The sequence below is a fragment of the Podarcis muralis genome, chromosome 2 (genome assembly GCF_964188315.1).
Source record: "Podarcis muralis chromosome 2, rPodMur119.hap1.1, whole genome shotgun sequence".
NCBI classification, from domain to species: domain Eukaryota; kingdom Metazoa; phylum Chordata; class Lepidosauria; order Squamata; family Lacertidae; genus Podarcis; species Podarcis muralis.
The window spans coordinates 26,950,792-26,971,642 of NC_135656.1; the positions used below are offsets into that span (position 1 = coordinate 26,950,792).

General features: G+C 48.2%; 1 protein-coding gene across 4 annotated transcripts in view; it reads right to left on the reverse strand.

Annotated features, from left to right (window-relative positions):
* CDC42EP4 (CDC42 effector protein 4) overlaps positions 1 to 20,851 on the reverse strand; it is a 50,554-nt gene that overhangs the window by 11,870 nt on the left and 17,833 nt on the right. The window lies entirely within an intron of this gene.

A 20,851-nucleotide genomic window follows, 5' to 3' on the forward strand; every position in this document is an offset into this window, starting at 1 on the left:
TCCTGAACAGCAACATGGTGCCCATAGGTACCAACAAGACCACAGAGACCTACCAGGCTCTTGAACCCCTTCTAGGTCATATCATGAGCTACAATGGTCAACAACCTTGAATTTCTTTTCACTCATCCCAGTGTCGGCTGCTTAGATACTCCTTCCATTTTGATTGGCCAGCAGGCATGGAAATGAGGGGGTAGAGAACCATCGGTTCTCTCTGTTGATGGTGTCCAATTAGAGCCATGTTCTCTTCACCCAGCTGCCAGAAGAAGAACATTTCTAATTGGACACCGCCGGCAGAGGGAACAGTTATAATGGGATGCTGCCAACAGACATGTCCAGTCTGAGATTTCAAGTGAGCATCTATGCCTGACTGCAAGCCCTGCCCCCCTTCCCCAAACCCCCACCGTGTTAATGGACAAAGGGAGAAAAATGGAGCAGGCCATGGGTGTTTAGGAGAAAAAGTGTGTCCTGGTGTGTGTGTGTGTGTGTGTGTGTGTGTGTGTGAGAGAGAGAGAGAGAGAGAGAGAGAGAGTGAGAGAGAGAGAGAGAGAGAGAGAGAGGGAGGGAGGAAGTAAGTTTGCATTCTGTGGAATGTGTGGTTTGCCTGACAGACTTTCCCCCCCCTTTTTTAAAGTGTTTTATAAAATGAGCACTGGAGTGGTCTGTTCTTAACCTGAAACTGTTCTTAACCTGAAGCACCACTTTAGCTAATTGGGCCTCCCGCTGCCACCACACCGCCAGAGCACGATTTCGTTCTGGAGGTCCATTCTTAACCTGAGGTACCACTTTACCTAATGGGGCCTGCGCTGCCGCCGCACAATTTCTGTTCTCATCCCGAAGCAAAGTTCTTAACCCGAGGTACAGTTTCTGGGTTAGCGGAGTCTATAACCTGAAGCGTCTGTAACCCGAGGTACCACTGTATTCTGCCTTGCCAATGTGCTTTCCCTGAAACAAGCATTGTGCGGCTGGCCATGCACACAGCAGTCACCATTTTATAAATGGGCACGCCTCCCCCATCCCAGCTATTTTGCAATGGCGCCCACAACACTCTCAAAATCCTGCTTGTGCTCATGGGCCAGAAAGTTCGAATAATTCTTGGTGCAATGGCACGCCTGGACTTAGGCTGTTTCAAGGAGTGCATGCACTCAATAGCGCACATTCAGCTCTTGCAAGTAATACTCATGGGAGGCTCCAGAAAAGACCAGCTCCTTTGCAGTCCAGCCAGCTAACAGGAGAAAGAGTGCATAACCACAGCAATCCACGTAGGCTACACATCTATTTTTGTATTGTAACCATTGGAGCATTCATCAGGTGGGAAAGGAACCCCCATCTTTTCAAAGACACCTCCTATGCTTACTATTAAATATTCCCCTCCCCGAGTTTCAACAAGTGCATGCAACTTCCTTGGAAAAAACGCCTCAAGGGGAGCCTCTCCTAGTGACATAACCCATTATAAGCAAGTACGGACAAAATAATTAGTTACTCAGAGCAAATGATGAAAACTAGGGAGTCTAGCACTGCAGTCTCTCCCAGACAGGAAAGAGTCACAACTCCATCTGCCTACTGCAGAACTACAGAAACAAAACAGAACACCCATCGCCAGATACATAATGGGTGACCGGGTGGAGGGGAAGAACCAGTTAGGCTAGGTAAATAGAAAAATCTGTCCCAGTGATAACCTTAGGAATGGCCCTGCAAGCATTGTGACTCAGGGGGTGTCAGTGTTTATGGTTAAGTATGAAGAGTCAACATTGAGAGGGATTTGGAGCCAGACATTTGCTTCAAGGCTCCTTTTCAATATAATGCATCTACAATGCAGTCATTGCCCAGCAGATCATATGAAGCAAGCTGGTTGATTTCACAGAAGCTTCCAATGAAGAGGCCAAACAGTTTTGCCTTCTTCAAAAGCAGAAATGGACTAGATCAAATTAAGTCTTGAGGAATACTGTAAGGGGAAGTAGAAACATATTAATAACCTGCACCACTAGAAGGACAGATCCTGAAGCAGAGGCTCCAGTACTTTGGCCACCGCATGAGAAGAGAAGACTCCCCGGAAAAGACCCTGATGTTGGGAAAGATGGCAGACACAAGGAGAAGGGGACGACAGAGGACGAGATGGTTGGACAGTGTTCTCGAAGCTACCAACATTAGTTTGACCAAACTGCGGGAGACAGTGGAAGATAGGAGTGCCTGGCATGCTCTGGTCCATGGGGTCACAAAGAGTCCGACACGACTAAAAGACTAAACAACAACAACAACTGATATGTTATAAGAGGGATGGGGGGTGGGATACACCACGTCATGTTTGTTTACAATTCTGTATTTGTTTTTTAGCTATATATATCAATAAAAACCTGTCTAGTAGAAGAAGCAAAAATTTATTATTTGCATACATTTTTACTTTAACAATTGTTGCCTACATTTATCTTAAAAAGCTACTGAGCTAGGCCTTAGTGGCCCCATTTCACAGAAAAATGGCACAAGGCAAGGCTATAGGATTTGAACTCAGGTCTGCATGCCATGCAAATCTCTCACCTTTATGGCAATCTGAGTTACAGCAAGTGAATCAAATTAGTGCTCAACTCCATGAAGCAGAAAGAGTTACTTGTCTGTAATGGTCCACTCTCATACCCTTTCATCTGCCATCAAGACATGGGAGGATTTCAGATGTGGGCAAATGAGAACTGACATTCTCCACTCTACAGTAGCAGAGCCACAGGGATTTCTCCCATAGTCTTCTTCCAGCTGCCTGATTGTTCCTCCCCCTCTATGCTCAGCCTGTTTTGCGGAGCTGCATCCCCTTGCCTTCTCCGCTTTCCCCCAGGGGTCTCCCTGCTCACCTATCACTCATTGTTTGTGCTAGGGAAGGGCAGAAAGTGGAACGAGAAAGCGAAAGGGTTCTGATGCATCACAGCACTTCTCAACAAGACTGGTACACACAGTGCAAGGTTGCAGAATAATGCAGATCATGACTCTGTTTTGAGTTCTAGGTCTCAACACCGGTTCTTCAACATTTACCTTGCTTATAGGACCGAGAGCCTGCAAGACACAATGTTTGCAAAGCTGTTTGAAGCTATCATTTAAAATGAATGCAATAATCAAACCTTTGGGACTGCTGCAAGCCCAACTCTGGAAACTTGTGGCGATGGGCAGGTAATAAATCTAATGAAGTATGGGCGTTTCTAGCCACATTTAGTCCAATTCTAACATATATGCTCACACTTATCTGAAGAGGAAAGTCGAATCATCCATAATGAAATGCACAGATCTCACGTTCCGGAGCCATCTAATAAAGACTTTATTCTAAGAGAGTATTATACTGTAATACCATTAGGGATAATGCGAAAGCATTCTGGACTCATTGCCCTGTGCACTTATGGCTAGGGGACAGCTCAACAGTCTTGCACCAAAGCCTCCTTACCCTGATGGATGAAGAAGTTTCCTACTCAACCACAGCAGCCTTTGCCTTTTGTATGAGACCTCTCTCGCAAAAAATTCAACTGTGAAAGATGTTATTCTCCTTAGCTGGAGTTTAACGTTCCACAATGATCCAAAGAATGAGACATACCTGGAGGTTGTTGTGTTGCACACTTCCTTTACTGCCCAGTCTCATGATCTAGAAGTAAAGCAAGAGAAGGGCAACTCCCCCCTTCTACCTCTTTATTTGGGGCGGGTGACGGAGAAAAGAATGGAGCCTCTTGTCTCCATCTGCAGTTGAGCAACAACTGAGACAGGATCCTGTGACAATCACGCTGTTACATGGAGAAAGCTAGAGGGTAAGTGAAGCTTAACAAACCATCCCCTAATATTAGAATCTGCCAAGAAAAGCTCCATTGAACGCCAAGACATTATGAAAAAATTTAAACAGGCAGCCAGGCTGGTGGCCAGTTTCGAGGTCAGACAGTCTATAATATTGTGTTAACCCAATGTATTGTGTTTGGAAAGCTTGATCTAGTCAGTGGGAGGGAGGGAGACACATGGAAGCCACATTGGCCAGTAAAGACACTGTAAGTATGCGGCCCCCAAAGGACTGACAAAATTTGCTTAAAGCAGAATATAAGCATCCCATAGAATGCAAGAGGCATCCCTTATTATCAACACTGTCATTAAGTCTGTCTGCTCCCCCCTCAAGTCTCCTCGTGGTGTTTTGGATCTTCTTCACTGAGGACCCTTCAAGAGTAGTCAGGCAGTCATCACAGAGCCAGGACAACTCTTTCCCCTTTTTGCCATCTCAGTGTCTCTTCACCCTACTAGAGCAGCAGCCTGCTCGCCCCCACCCCACTCAAGATATTAACAATGGACTCCTGCTCATGTAATGTATGTAGAGCAAACTTTGCTCCCAAAGTCCACTGAAGGTTAGAGGAGCTGACTGAAGAGTTAGGGGAAGTAGGATCTGGGAATCCTACAGACATCATTTCACAACTCAGCTGCTTCCCTTTCTTTCTAGGAACACATCTCACATAAGCGGCACTTCACTATATGCAGTCAAGCATTGCGTTCTTCTGGCTGGACCAGCCATAAGAAAGCCACAAACATGGCTCAGATACAGGAAAAGAGGGAGAGGAGGGGAGAAGCACCAGATTATGCTTTGAATTTAAAAAGGATAGCATGGGGACAGTGGTCCCAGAACACCACATTTGTTGGTGTAAAAAAAATCTGAATTGGTGATTTCACAAAGTTAAGTTAAACAGATATACAAGAATGTATGTTTAATTATCAAGATACAAAACTACAATCACAATAATGAAGTTATAAAATAAAAACAAGGAAGTCACGCACGGGGGAAGGAAGACATAGGACAAGAAATAAGAAGCAAATAAGAAATGACTAAATGTTGGTACATAATGAAATGTGAATTTACAAATATAATGTATATGTAATACTATGTAAATGTTTCATATATGTATCACGACATAAATAATTTTTTTTTAAAAGCTGAATTGGTTGAATTGACTAAAAGGAACAATCTTACTTATTCTACACAAGATGGCAGTTCAGTTGTCCTAAGAAGATATGCCAGATCGCAATACAGTGGTGCCTCGCAAGACGAAATTAATCCGTTCCGCGAGTCTCTTCGTCTTGTGGTTTTTTCGTCTTGCGAAGCACGGCTATTAGCGGCTTAGCGGCTATTAACGGCTTAGCGGCTATTAACGGCTTAGCGGCTTTAAGAAAAAGGAAACAAACTCGCAAGACGTTTCATCTTGCAAAGCAAGCCCATAAGGAAATTCGTCTTGCGGAACGACTCAAAAAACGGAAAACTCTTTCGTCTAGTCTTGCGGGGCACCACTGTACTGTACAAATACTTTAAGCCTGACATTAGGGGAAAGCTCTACTATTCTTGGTATTGCGGCCATCTAGACAGCCCCACTAACAATTCCCAGGGTGAATTTAGTGGAACTGAACACATGAATGTTGCACATGACATCCGACATGTACAGGTATTCCCGTACATCCATGACAATGGCTTGAGTCACATGATGTGTTCTACTACATGAAATAGCTACATGCTCCCTACAAGGATGTTGGTCCCCATGGCAAGTGTAGCAGCTCAGCTGACTCTTAGAGCAAATGCACACATAACTTGTGATGTACCAAGCTGAATGCAACCTGCCAACCATGCACAGAAGCTCTCGAGGATTAAGTAAGTGTCAAGTATTTGCAGTTGCCGGGACTGCCTGAGACTGCAAAAACAGAAACAGGAGGGTTTTCGAGCAAGCCACAAGTGATGGGCTGTGCAGACTGCTTTAGAGTCAGAGGATTGAGCATGTCACCATGTGGGAGGCCTCTGAAAATGGACTCCCCATATCCAGTGATGATTCCCATCCAGCATTTGCAAGGACTCTCCGTGCAATTTGCCCCCAATTACCGCATTGGCCCGAATATAAGCCACACTTTCCCCCCCAAATTCTGATCATGAAAAGTTAAAGTGCGGCTTATATCCGGGACCTTATGCCGCTGGCAAACCGGGGCAGCTCACCCCCACTGAAGCAGCTCGGGAGTGCGGCCACCCGCCACTCCAAAACCTCCCTCGAGCCGTCAGAACGAAAGGAGGTGGCCTCCCCCCCTTGTTTTGACGGCCCCTAGAGAGCAGCTGGAAGCGTGGGGTAACAGTGCCACTGGCAAAGTGGTGCGGCTTCCCCTGGAAGCAGGCCTGGTATTTTCTTTTTCTCTCCCCCCTTCAATTTTTAGGGTGTAGCATATATTTGGGTCAATACAGTATACAGCCATTCTCCATGTTCCCCACCATAGTCTCCAAGAACCTGGACAGGGAAAACTAGATGTGGATGAGAGAGTCACATGGCTTTGTTGTTGTTTAGTCGTGTCCGACTCTTTGTGACCCCATGGACCAGAGCACGCCAGTCACTTCTGTCTTCCACTGCCTCCCGCAGTTTGGTCAAACTCATGCTGGTAGCTTCAAAGACACTATCCAACCATCTCGTCCTCTGTCGTCCCCTTCTCCTTGTGCCCGCCATCTTTCCCAACATCAGGGTCTTTTCCAGGGAGTCTTCTCTTCTCATGAGGTGGCCAAAGTATTGGAGCCTCAGCTTCAGGATCTGTCCTTCCAGTGAGCACTCAGGGCTGATTTCCTTAAGAATGGATAGGTTTTATCTTCTTGCAGTCCATGGGACTCTCAAGAGTCTCCTCCAGCACCGTAATTCAAAAGCATCAATTATTCGGCGATCAGCCTTCTTTATGGTCCAGCTCTCACTTCCACACATCACTACTGGGAAAATTGCCCCAGTCACATATCCTAGTCACATGGCTAGGACTTGCAAATACAACTACCAGGATAGAGATAGTTCACCATGGGGAGAGTGATTTGTAGCAGTGCTATCAACAGAAGGAAGCCAAGGCAAATATCATAAAAGGTGTGTGAAAGAGGGGGTCGGAACCATTTGGCCTGCTATGTCCCTTGTCAAAAGCAGGACTGTACCCAAGATCTGCTCTCTACCAATTGCTTTCGAAAGCGTTTCATGGCGATAATGTACTTCTTAATGGGGAGGAGATTTCCCTGGGGTGATTAGAAGTTGCACAAAGGCATCTTCCCATGCTGCCAGAACAGCACTTCGGAGCTGAAAAGTGGCACCTAAAAATAGGTACCAATTTGCATGGGGGTTTTATACAGCATGCACTCCCAATTTTGCTGGCTTGCCGCTGTGTGGATTACCTGTGCTAGCTTGCTGCTGCCCCAGTGTTTACCTTGCAAGGATCAGATATGTTGAGCCAGGTGCAACAAAAAAGGAAGAGCAGGAGCCTGCAGGCAAAAGGGATATCCCAAGGAAACAGGAGTTTGGGAAGACACTGCACTTTTCTGTATTCTGAGATCTAATAGTCTAGATGGCCACAAATTTATAGCCATTTATAGCCAAAGCAGGGATGTGGGTGGCGCTGTGTGTTAAACCACAGAGCCTAGGGCTTGCCGATCAGAAGGTCGGCAGTTCGAATCCCTGCGACGGGGTGAGCTCCCGTTGCTCGGTCCCTGCTCCTGCCAACCTAGCAGTTCGAAAGCACACCAAAGTGCAAGTAGATAAATGGGTACCGCTCTGGTGGGAATGTAAACAGCGTTTCCATGCGCTGCTCTGGTTCGCCAGAAGCGGCTTAGTCATGCTGGCCACATGACCCAGAAGCTGTACACCAGCTCCCTTGGCCAATAAAGCGAGGTGAGTGCCGCAACCCCAGAGTCGGTCACGACTGGACCTAGTGGTCAGGGGTCCCTTTACCTTTATAGCCAAAGCTACTTGCCTGCTCCATGGAGGTGAATCGGAGGTAACCAATGTGGTGCCTATCACATACTGTTAGATCGCAACTCCCAACAACCTTAATCACTGACAATGCTGGATGGGGCCAATGAGAGTTTTAGTCCAACAGCATCTTCAAGGGCAGCACACTGGTTATTATCCCTGAATTCAGGGGTGCCTCTTAACCTAAGGAATGCCTGGCAACACCCAGAAGGCCAGCATTCCTGTATTACATGCGCACAAGTGAATCCCATCTGAAGAACCTGAAGCTCAGGGGCACAGCACCAGCCTTGAATGCATCTCCAGTTAAGGCACCTCAGGAGTTAAGCAGAGGTCTTTCCCCAAGTCTAGGATTTACACTGCCAGAGCAAGTAAATATGGTGAGATGGACTTGTCTGATTCAATAGAAAACTGCCTCCTATATTTGTATGGCATTTGTGGTTTTCATATTCAGGAGGGTGTATCTTGCATTGTGCTCTGGTTACACACACATTTAAATCTCCATCAGGCTCAGTAAAATCGTATGACAATGTTCTAGAAGTCTGGAAGACCAGTGACAATAACAAACTGCGGGTGACAAAGGCATCCGCTGCAAAGGGAAAAGTGGGCCCCATTACATAATTTGCAAAGCTAAGGGTACACAAACTCTTCTTTAATGAGAAGGCCATATGCTTATTCTTTCCTCACTTTAAACTCCTCCGTCAGAGCAAAGTTTGTTCAACAGACTAAACCAGTTGTATTAACATGCCCTGTGTTTGTTCTTGCTACAGAGAGGCCTACTTAGAAGCGAAACACAAAATGTATTTGCATCAGGACAAGCACCCAGGTGGTTGGCACTGCCAGGTATCTGCTGAGGACCATGCCCCACTAGGGGCCAACTGCCAATCCCTGAATCCTCCTTGTTAAGTCGTGGGTTGACATAGCAGCCGGCACAGCGATCTCTTCAAGTAGCTCTTTATTATGGTAAGCTGGAATAGAACTGACAGTGAACAGCTCAGCCGGCCTGTATTTATAGGCAGCCGGCTGTCACATTGTAACCACAACAGCCCAGAGTTCCCGCCTAAAATAACTGCCGCGGACCTGAGTGAAAACTATCTACAGACCTGAGTGAAAACTATATACAGTATCCCCCTGTTGGCCCAGGGTGAAACTACACTACATAACACCCCTCCCCACCGAGATAAGGCGTTAGTTACAATCGTAATGGTTTCCTTATATACAGCACTACGCGTAATGGTTCAATTAGGCACAAAAGCATATCGGTTACATTTCCCCTACTTAGACCAACAGTGATACCTGTCCAACAACATAGTCCTTTAAATGAGTTGGGCGCTTGGAAACTCTGCCAGACCGCCGGGGACTGGTAGCCAAGTCCGGAGGGCCACACAGTTCTCGCTGAGGCTGTGGTGCGACCCTAGGTGGCGTTGGAACCAACTCCCCTGGATCCGCTGCTGTGAGTGGAGCCTCCGCAAGTGGAGTGGTCTGAGTCTGTTCTGAGACGGCTTGGTTCGGCTCCACGCTGGCAGTTTGCGAGGGAGGTGTAGGTGGGGCCTCGCCATCTGTACGTGTCTCTTCTGGAGCCGCAAGCGCAGTTGGGGGCACCTCGGTAGTGTCCAAGTCCCCAACCCTGCGCCTAAGTTGGTCTATGTGCCGTCGCCACAAGCGCCCGTCTTCGAGTGCCACCTGGTACGAGCGAGGTCCAGTGACTCCCACTACTGTGGCTGGCACCCAAGGGATGTCCCCCACATAGTTCCGGGCAAAGACCTGGTTTCCTGGGACAAATGACCGTGGTGCGTTGGCACAGCCTGGGGGTTCAGCCACGGCAAAGTCTGGGTGTAGCCGGTCGAGCGGTGACCTGAGGCGGCGGCCCATAAGCAGTTCCGCAGGACTCCTCCCTGTGGCCGCATGAGGGGTGATGTGTTGCGCGAACAAGTATTCGGAGACCCGCTCATGCCAGTCTCCCCGGTCCAGGCGCGCCAGTGCCTCTTTTGTCGAGCGCACCATTCTTTCCGCTTGCCCGTTGCTGGATGGATGAAAGGGTGCCGTTAGGGCATGGCGGATGCCCAGTCCCAAAAGATACCGCTCAAACGTGCCTGATGTGAACTGCGGTCCGTTGTCAGAGACAAGGACATCAGGACACCCATGCGTTGCAAACAGGCCTCGCAGCACCCGGATGACAGCTTCGGTAGTGGTGGAGGGCATCAGGGCGACCTCCAGCCATTTGGAATAGGCGTCCACCACTACCATAAAGGTCCGGCCGTGAAAGGGGCCAGCCAGATCGATGTGCACCCTCGACCAGGGTGTCTTTGGCGTCTCCCACGTGTATCCCTTAGCTGCCGGTGGTGCAGGCCTCGACTCCTGGCACGCTTGACAGGCGGACACCCAGGCAGTGATGGCATCGTCCATATTAGGCCACCAGACGTAACACCGAGCCAACGCCTTCATTTTGACAATTCCCGGGTGGCCCACGTGCAGAGCCTCCAGGACGCGCTGACGGAGTCCCTGGGGAATCACGACGCGGTCTCCCCACAGCAGACAGCCGCGATGAGCTGAGAGTTCATGTTGTCTGGTTGCGAAGGGCTGGAACTCCGATGCAAAGGGCCCTTGTGGCCACCCCCTCCACACCCAGTTGAGCACCCGGCTGATGGTGCGATCCTGGGCAGATGCGGAGGCCACAGTGGCAGCCGACACAGGCGCTGCCGGAAGATCCTCAATCAGAAGGAGCGATGAAGCTGGAGCCGGGTCTTCCACAAATGCTGGAAGAGGGCAACGGCTGAGGGCGTCGGCATGGCCCATCGATTTCCCCGGGCGGTGGATGAGCCGGTAGTGGTAGGCAGCCAGGAAAACAGTCCATCGCAGCATGCGTGGTGAGAGGACCGGTGGAGTTGGACGATCACCGGCGAGGAGGCCCAGGAGTGGCTTGTGGTCAGTGATGAGGTCAAAAGTCCTGCCATAGAGGTATTCATGAAACCTCTTCACTCCAGCCACAAGTGCCAATGCCTCCTTGTCGAGCTGGCTGTAATTCCGTTCCGTCGGAGATAGTGTCCTGGAAAAGTAGGCGAGCGGTGCTTCTCTTCCATCTGGAAAACGGTGACTAAGGACAGCCCCGATGCCAAAAGGTGAGGCGTCGCAGGCAAGGACCAGCGGCCTGGATTCACTGTACTGTACCAGCACACTGTCCGAAGAAAGGAGAGCCTTGACCGCGTTGAAGGCCGCCGTCTCCCGATGACCCCAGGCCCAAGGCGTCTTAGTGCTAAGGAGTCGGTGAAGAGGCTCAGCCACTGTGGCTTTGTGGGGCAGGAACATGTTATAAAAGTTCAGCAGCCCCAGGAACGCCTGCAACTCCGTTTTGTTCTTTGGAGTGGGGGCCTGCTGGATAGCGCGGATCTTGGATGTGGTTGGATGAAGACCGGAGGCATCGATAAGATAGCCCAGGAACTCTACCTGTGGAACGGCGATCTGGCACTTCTCCCTTTTTACCTTGAGCCCGGCCTCCTGGAACCTGGTCAGCACGGCACGGAGGCGCTCGAACAGCTGCTGGTGTGAGTCTGCAGACACCAAGACGTCATCAAAATATGGTACCACGCCCGGAAGCCCTTGCAGGAGACGCTCCATAAGGCTTTGGAAGATGCCAGGAGCCACACTCACCCCGAACTGCAACCGGCGGCAACGAAATGCCCCCCGGTGGGTGACGATCGTCTGGGCTTCAGCAGTGGCATCATCGACTGGCAGTTGTTGATAGGCTTGGGCAAGGTCCAGCTTAGCGAAGACCTTACCCTCACCCAGGGAATGCAGCAGGTGTTGGACAACAGGAACCGGATAAGCGTGCTGCTGAAGTGCCTTGTTGATCGTGCACTTGTAGTCAGCGCAGATTCTCACCGACCCATCTGGCTTGACAGGCGTGACGATGGGGGTTTCCCACTTTGCGTGGTCAACCGGCTCCAAAACTCCTTGGGCGATCAGTTTGTCCAGTTGTTCGTCCACCTTAGCCTTGAGAGCAAAGGGAACCCGGCGTGGCTTTAGCTTGATGGGGGCGACTTGTGGATCCAGGCTAAAGGAGATGGGCGTACCTGTATATTGGCCCAAGGTGCCGTCAAAAACCTCGGCAAAGTCTTTGACCAGACCCTCAGTCTCTGCGTTAGAGATGCAGTTGATGCCGGTGACTTCCAGGCCGAGGGCATCAAACCAGTCTAGCCCTAGGAGGCTTGGCCGCTGACCTTCGACCACCACCAACCGGAGCAGGCCCGAAAAATCCTTGAAGGCGATCCGGAACCGGCCAACGCCTACCACGGGAATGTCGTTTCCCTGGTAGTCTCTCAGGTGTACGCGGTGAGAGTCGAGTTGCCTTTTGGACACTCTGGGTACCAGTCTTTTGATGGTGCTCCATGACACGATGGACAGGGCAGACCCGGTGTCGATCTCCATGTCACATGGAGCTCCTTCAATGAGCACCGTGACGTTCAGCTTGCGTCGCGTAGGCGAGTCGGTTTGGCCAATCGTGGTTCCAGACGGGCAGCGGCAGTTGGTGAGAGCGAAACAACTTTCCTTGGCAGACTGGAGTGAAGACTTGGACTTGCGAGTCGATGAAGGGGGGGTGTCAGACGGAGCCGATCGGCAGACCTTAGCGATGTGGCCCCTTCTGGAACACCTCCTACAGATGGCGTCTCTGAATCGACACTTGGCACGGGAATGGTTGCCTCCGCAGCCAGCACATTCCGGTTGGCCCTTGGACTTCTGTTGGAACTTCCTGCGCTCCCGCTTTGTCTGGTGCACATCATCGTCTTCACTGGAGGATGCCTCCTCACTGCTGGCCTCTTCATGATGCACCGGAACGGGCTCCCTAGCAAGACGCAGGCTGCTGGACTTGCGGATCTCCTGAGCGGAGCGTTCAGCAGCTTCTGAGGCCACAGCCTCCTCAATGGCTTTCTGTAGCGTGAGGTCTGGCTTGGCTAGGAGACGCCGTTGCAGATGGATGTCCCGGACCCCGCAGACGATTCGATCCATCAGGGCATCGTCTAAATCTCGGAACTCACAGTGCATTGCAGCCTGTCGCAGGGCGGTGGTGTAGTTGTTGATTGACTCCCCCTCTGCCTGGTTCCTGTGGTAGAACGCATGGCGGGCAGCAATCTTGGACGGCTTTGGTGCGTAGTGGTTGCGGAGCTTCTCTTGGATCGTGTCCCATGGTGATGCCTGGACTGCTTCAGGCGCAACCAACGCTCGGGCCGTCGCAAACACCTCAGGCCCACAGAGGCTGAGGAATAGGCCCCGCTTCCGATCCTGTGATACTGCTGTCAGTTCGTTGGCTTGGAGGTAGCAGTCGAACCGAGCGAGGTAGGAGTCCCATGATTCAGAGGCTGGCGCAAACGGCGGTAGAGGCACAAGTGAAGCCATGATTCCGATGCCGGCGTGAAGGGCGATGGATGGAACACAGTGCTCTAGCCAGAACAGTCAGCTCTGAACTGGTTCTGCCCAGTGATTTCGCTCAGTGATTTCGCTCTGTGATTCAGCTCAGTGATTCAGCTCAGTTCAGAGGCTGGCCGCATCTGGCTGTGCTCTGATGTCCATCTATCCCACCTTCGTCGCCAGTGTTAAGTCGTGGGTTGACATAGCAGCCGGCACAGCGATCTCTTCAAGTAGCTCTTTATTATGGTAAGCTGGAATAGAACTGACAGTGAACAGCTCAGCCGGCCTGTATTTATAGGCAGCCGGCTGTCACATTGTAACCACAACAGCCCAGAGTTCCCGCCTAAAATAACTGCCGCGGACCTGAGTGAAAACTATCTACAGACCTGAGTGAAAACTATATACAGTATCCCCCTGTTGGCCCAGGGTGAAACTACACTACATAACACTCCTGACTGGTGCTTCTTGTTCACCTGCCCTTGTCTAGCGAGCAGTAAGAGCAGCAACTGTAATGTGTAGTGGTCAGAGGGATGGACTAGAACCAAGGATGTCCAGATTCAAATCCGCACTGGGTGAGCCAACTCTCAGCCTCATGATGTGATGATAAAATGAACAGGTGGAGAGGAAACTATGCACATTACCTTGAGCTGCTTAGAGGAAAGGTATATATACATGTAATATATAAACATACCTCTTCTCCTGCCTTTCTGGGAGGAGATACAGAGTGGGCCCAACAAGAAAGGTAAGTGGTTAGTAGCAACAGCTCTGGCGGCCCGGGCTCTGGTGAGGATGGCCAAGCTCGGGTTTGGGCTCAGGCTCTTGAAATATGGCAACCCTAACTATTTTAAAATACAGTGGTACCTCGGGTTAAGAACTTAATTCATTCTGGAGGTCTGTTCTTAACCTGAAACTGTTCTTAACCTGAAGCACCACTTCAGCTAATGGGGCCTCCTGCTGCAGCTGCGCCGCTGCACGATTTCTGTTCTCATGCTGAAGCAAAGTTCTTAACCCGAGGTAATATTTCTGGGTTAGCGGAGTCTGTAACCTGAAGTGTATGTAACCTGAGGTACCACTGTACTGACTTCTTAATTTGAGGTTCAAAAAAACAGGGGTCATCATACATGGGGACATCTTATACACGGAAAAATACGGTACTTGCCCCCTCCTGGTTGCAAGTAAGGACACACATCTGTTCCACTGTGCTCAGGTACATAATCCCAGAAAGGGTCTACCTCTCTTTCATGCCAGACTTTCCCAAAAGTCAAAAACAGGCCCCGTTCTGCACTTGCCTCAGAACAACATCCTGAACTTTCCCTCGTCAGCAACTGAACGCCTGGCTAGGCCTGGAATTAAGGGCCTACAGTACATTTTGGTTCACAAGGCAGCACTTTGTGGGAGGAAAAGGTCACAGGAGCTGAGCTTTGATCAGAGTCACCAGAGCAAAAGACAGAACCTTCACTACTGCCCACAACCCTTCAGATAGATTAAGAGTTTCATCTAACACGAGAGAAGGGAGGGGGGCAGGGTAAGCAAACAAAGTCCTCTTTATTTACTTGGTTTTATATTGTTGTCTTTAAAATAACCTTTGCTGGTAGCGCAGGAGATCTCCCTCCTCCCACAAATGCCTACAACCAGGAAAGTCAGGTACAGGCTACCTTTTAGGTAAGTCACAGCACTCATAACAACACTATCCAGCTTTTGAAGACTGGTTCTGTTTTAATGGCTCCTTGAAAGATTTGGTTTGGGGTTGGGGGCTGGTTCTGCTACACTCATCACCCCAGCTGCCACCACCCCACCAAATTTAAATTGCATTATCAAGGCCTTTTTATCAGAATTCCTGCTAGCAAAAAGAGTGAAACGATTACCTTGAGTTCCTAGTCCTGCACTGGGATTTTAACCGGCCTGACCTCAATTCTGACCTGCAGACAGGGATCCACATATGGCAAAAGAGACCAAAGGGCAGAATGGGTGTGAAAAAAGTTGCCCTGGCAGGCTGTTGTGGGTTGGGCAACGACTGCTACAGAGAGAGGCATTGGAGGTTTCCATTTCAAACAGACAAAAGCTATGCAAACAAACACTTCAGATTATTGATCAGAAGAAACTGCCACTCTGCAGAGGAGGTGAATCAACTGACCAGCAGTGAAAGTAAACCGGCCCTTTCCAGAAGGTTTTGCCACGCAGTAAGAAAAAGAATGACTGGTGATCCTAAAATGAACTAGAACCTAACGAATTGATTACAGAAGGCTTAATTACAACTCCCAGGTTTTTGGTTTTTTTTATTTAAAAAACCACTACACCTTCGAGTAAATGTGTTGGCATATGAGAAAACCTTGCAATTTTCCTAAAAAAAGAAGGTAGTTCTTCATTTGCTCTCTCGTCCAGTTTTTAAATATGCCAGTTAAAATATAGCAGATCCAAAGCATTTTTTTAAAAAAACGGAAACCAAGACCCACTAGTTTTGCTAGAGATGCAGGTTTAAAAGGTGTACCAACATCAATTTCAAAACACAAACTGTCCATTTCAGTGGCCTGCAGGTTCTTGCCACAACACAAACACAAGGAAAAAGCTTATCAATCTTACATTAGGGAGACTTTATATTATACTTCATATAGGATCACTACTGCTGAAGCATGAAACCCTATACTGAGCAAATGGGTCTCTGCACTGCCATGAAGTATTGCACTTAAATGCTCTCCAAATTGTTTTTCTTTCTTTCTTCCCTTCAAATAACTGGGAGCCAAGCTACCCAGGAGTTTACACCTTTTCAGACCTTAGAACCTGCCTTTAGCACTACATTCATTTGGGGACCAATTTATTTACTTGTTTATTTGTAAGGTGGCAGGACTGCTATTGTAGCTCAGCTGAAGTCTGGCTGCGAGGCACTTGTTGCAAGACCAAGGCTCTGAAGGTCAAAGCCACACACTGATTAGATCAAAACAATTAATTTGTCAATTAAAAACTAGACAAAGGAAAGAGAGGCAAGTTGCACTGACTTTATAAAAACAATCTGACACAGAAATGAATTATTCTTTCAGCACAAAGGTGTTTGAGCTCATAGTCACTAAATCTTGTTAACCTCGCCAAATAATCAGGAAGCAATTTTTAATTAACTCTCTTGCAATAAATGCAGTGAAACTATTAAATGTGCATCCTTAGAATTCACTACTATAAGATGTTAATGAATCCTAACAAACTCTCTGGTCACATGGCAGGTTTTACAACAACCTCCACATACAACTATGAAAGGCATCTGTGTTTGTTTGTTCTGAAATATCCACTAGCTTTGCTCCACCTGACCTGGTTAGGCCCATGAGAGCTACAATCAAGCTTCTCAAATCCAGGTGAAGCCAAAGTCTACTGTCTGTAGATAGCAGGCAATCTGCTTAAGATAGCAAGCAGCTCAGGACATTGTTTATTACTGTTTCGGCTCTGAACAAGCATACCAGACAATGATCCTCAGAATGCACTGCTCAGCAGAAGCCCAATCGTGTTAGTAGAGCCAGAACCATTTTAAGTGACCATCCCCCCCAAGGCATAATAACCTGTGGTCGGAACAGGCAGGAAAATCATTGCAGCAACACTCTCTACTCTGGTCACAATGTACAGCCTAGGATTTACTACCTCTTCTAGAGATTAAACCTGGCCACTGTTCACTCACATGGGGTATTTTGGGTTTGAAACATGCATTGATTTGAAGAACTGACCAACAACTAACAATTAGTCAATCACTTTCCAGGCAGCTCAGCTGCAGAATGGCTTGCTCAATCAGCAGACAATGCAGCCAGCCAATTAAGGCAAATCATTACTCCTTGATTTTTTTGATGATGTTTTTTTTCTAATGAAGGCAGAGATTGGGGTTTTCTGGTTCCAAACCGAATGAAGTTATTTCAGGATGTGTTATTATATTGGCCTGATCCAGCCACTGGCATGTATGCAAACAGCAGTGAACACATTTCCATAAGGAATTAGATGAAGAAGGGGGAGAAGCCATTGCTGAACAGTGGCACAGTAGTGGTGCAAGATGTATTTAACATAAGCATGGATTTGAGATACTCAAGAAACCTACTTGCTGCATCATATGACCTGAAGCAAAAACCATCCATATTCCTAAGTTTTATCAGCATCCAAATCTTTGTACTAGACAGAATGAGACTCCCAGTTACTCAGCTATCCCAAAGGAAGTCTACACATTTCTGGTCTACATCAGCCATGAGCAAACTTTAACAATGATCTGTGTAGCAGCAGTGTTGACTACTCACTAACACAACAGACATACAGATATCTGTATCGTTCACACATTGCAGCTGGGTTGATTTGGTGGCAAACATGAAACCTTCCAGATGTTCTGGATCACAACTCCCATCCTCCTTGAGCTGAGCATGCTGGCTGGAGCTGATGGGAGTTGCAATTCAACAATATCTGGAGGACCCAACATTGACTACCCCTGCGGTAGAACACAGACTGGCAGTCCAGCTGAGACTCTGGTCAATTTAAGAAGCAGTTATGCTCAAAACCACTACTATTTTCTTAACAGAGAGGGGAAACGCACCCATTGCTGATAAGGCCACAAGCATTTTGGAAAGGTGGAAGCAAAGATGTCAGCACCTGTTCCACCCCAGCTTGTGCAGCTCTCTTCAGCAACCTATGCAAAGAGGACCATTGAGAAAGTTCACAAACAGCACTGCTCAACAGCTACTACACACTCTTTGCAAGCGGCATTTCAAGGCTACAATAAAGGGGTGTATTGTATGTATCACAGGGTCTCTTATGGAGCGCCGCACACCATGGCTAGCTGGATCTCTGCGCTATTATGTCATAGTGTTGCACTCAAGATTGATTTATTCTCTTAACCAACTTCCAAACTTCTTGTCAACCAGGTGTTTCTACTTCTTACCAAGAATGGAAAGGTCAAGCCACAAGCAGGTCAAGCCCATTTGCTATTTAACATCTAGACACTAGAAGCTATGCTCTTTCAGGCTTGGAACTTGCCTCCAACCATTTACACTTTCCAGCATCACACACCACCAGGCAGAAGAGACTTCACAAGCATGCATTACAAAGTTGAAGGACCCATTTCTTCTGCTGTCTGTATCCTGGAAGTGTCCACTCCCAACTGCTTCACATAGCTGTACCACTACTGAAATGAGGGTCAGGCCAGTGTTAGCCCAGTAAATGTTATGACGTAAATGGTTGTTCTAGATTGCAAGATATAACTATACAGTACTACGGTTTTTTATATATAAAAAACTGATGCCTTGCTAGATGCTTTAACTTTTCTTCTGATCCTTAAAGCAGTGTTTCCCAACCTTGTGCCTCCAGCTGTTTTTGAACTACAACTCCCATCATCCCTGACTAGCAAGACCAGTGGCAAGGGATGATGGGAATTGTAGTCCAAAAACAGCTGGAGGCCCAAGGTTGGGAAACACTGCCTTAAAGTGCTGGATGGAATGCAGAATTCAAGACTCTCCAACCATAGCCAAAGCTATCACTAAGATGGCATGCTCATCGAACACTTTCCCACTGAACTCAATGAAACTTTAAAATACTTCTACAATCAGGTTGCAGAGCAAAATCACTTTGGGAAACTTAAGCAGGGATGGCCTTATCATTAGGCAAAGTAAGGCAACTTGCCTCAAGCAGATGCTATAGCAGCTCCTATGCTATTCCTCCTAAGCCCCCATTCCCTCTCTTGGAGGACAGAGTTGTGAATATTACACGGCATAGCATGTCCCACCCAAACTGTCAAATCAGTGCTAATTCAAAACTGCCTGTTCAGTTCAGTTACCTTATGGGGAGGGCAAACTTCTTTGCCTCAGGCAGCAAAACATCTTGGGCCAAACCTCAGTTTAAATTACGTAGTATACTATGCATTGTAGAATTCAACAGCCACCCCGACCTCCCCCCCCCACACAAAAAAAAATAGGTCAAAATCACAGAGACCTTGAGGGAGTTAAGGCATCACTGTGTCACAGAAATCACCAAGGTTTATATTGTTTATTGCTCCCTACTTGCACACACAAAAGATGGCTATGCATGTGTGCTTGCTAAATAATTCATAACATCTGGGGACTGCTGGCCTAAACATTTGCTAACATCTTGCCACAAGCATAGAAAGGAGTATCTCTGTTCAGGCTCACAAGTCAGGCACACAGGCTTATTCAAGTAAGCGTGAAGAAGGCCACCTTGGAATCAGCCCAGAAAAAGAAGAAGTTAAAACTACAGTTAACAGGACAAGTTTATCCTTGTCTATTGCAGGAGGGGAAGGAGAAGCTGCACAAGAGAGCCGCTTATAGAGAACTTGGCAAGGCAGCATGAAATTCAAGCAAGCAGAGGGAAGAGAAGCGTAACCCTAGCAGTTTCCTTTGTCTGGAACTCTAGTTCAGAGCTCTTTGTGAAGCTGAATTTCAATCAGTCCCATTGGGTGGGAGGCAGCAACCCTCTCTCTCACCCTTGAAACAGTCACAAGGGACTGCAGAGCACATCATCCTCCCATGGTAAAAGGGAAAAGGAATACCCCCCCTCAAAAAAGGGGAGGTGAGAGAATCTTCTAAGGCTGGAAATGATCGATAGGCAAGAAAGCATACTCTGCAGCTGTCGCTTTGGGATAACAGACTGGTTACAAAGTGGGCTTTTTGTGTGTGTGTGTGTGGGGGGGGAGAGTTAGTACATAAATACACAGCCACTGCCTTCATACATCAAAGGAACTTTTAACTTTTTGAGCGGGTGCAGAAATCTAATATTTCAAGTCACCCACTACTCTTCAGTGGAGACAGAAAAGCACAGATGATTTCAGAGCCACACTCACAAACCTCCTTCCTGCAAAAGCAGAGACACCCTACAGGGCTACCTTCTCCTTTTCAAACGCCTCCTTTCCGAAGTGACCTCCCTCCCTTTGGATCCGCACAAGCTAAACAAATGCTTCAAAGCCTTGTAAGCGCGCCTGCCAGCAGAAGTTGTCGACTACCCCTTTGGGGAAGAATTTCCCACGCTGATCCACGCGGAGGCCAGAGGAGAGCTGGTTTGTTTGGGCTTCTCCTTTGCTTTAGGATTTAGCACTTGCCAAAACTGCTACTCGCTCCCTTCCAAGCGCGTTTATACCTAAGCAAACTTCAGGATTGTGTGCGGCTTCCCGCAACTCTCCCTCTCGCTGGCTCGCGCTTTGGTCTCTGCGCACAAACACACCACACACACACACACACACCGAGCTGCAGTACTCATCCCCGAGCCGTAGCGTTCATTCACGGAATTTTAAAGAGACACGCTCGCTTTTTGTCGAGACAATGGGAAAGCCTCCCTCCGACAAGAATAAAACAAAATGCTAGCTAACTGGATCACCTTGACTCTCCGAATGCCAACCCAATTAGCCTCCTCTTTGCCCAGCTAGGATGATCAAAACCAAATAGCGATTCCAGTCGATTCTTTCCCATGCTCTCCCTCCCCGCCCTCGCTCCCTTTTTCCTCCCTTGGGAAAAGGCATTGATGGGAAAGGGGAGAGATGGGAGGAAGGGGGGCGGCGGCCAATCAATGGGTTGCAGATGCATTAGCCCAGAAAACAACGGCGGCTCGCTGCCTCCCAGCCCTACAAACATTCGCAGTTCTGCAAAAAGCCGCTCCTTATTTTAGAAAGTCCAGTTCTGCAACGCTGCGCTCTGCGAGGGGATTTTGTCCGAGGGAGGAGCTCTTGATAAGAAACCCCCTTGTTCTTAATTTAC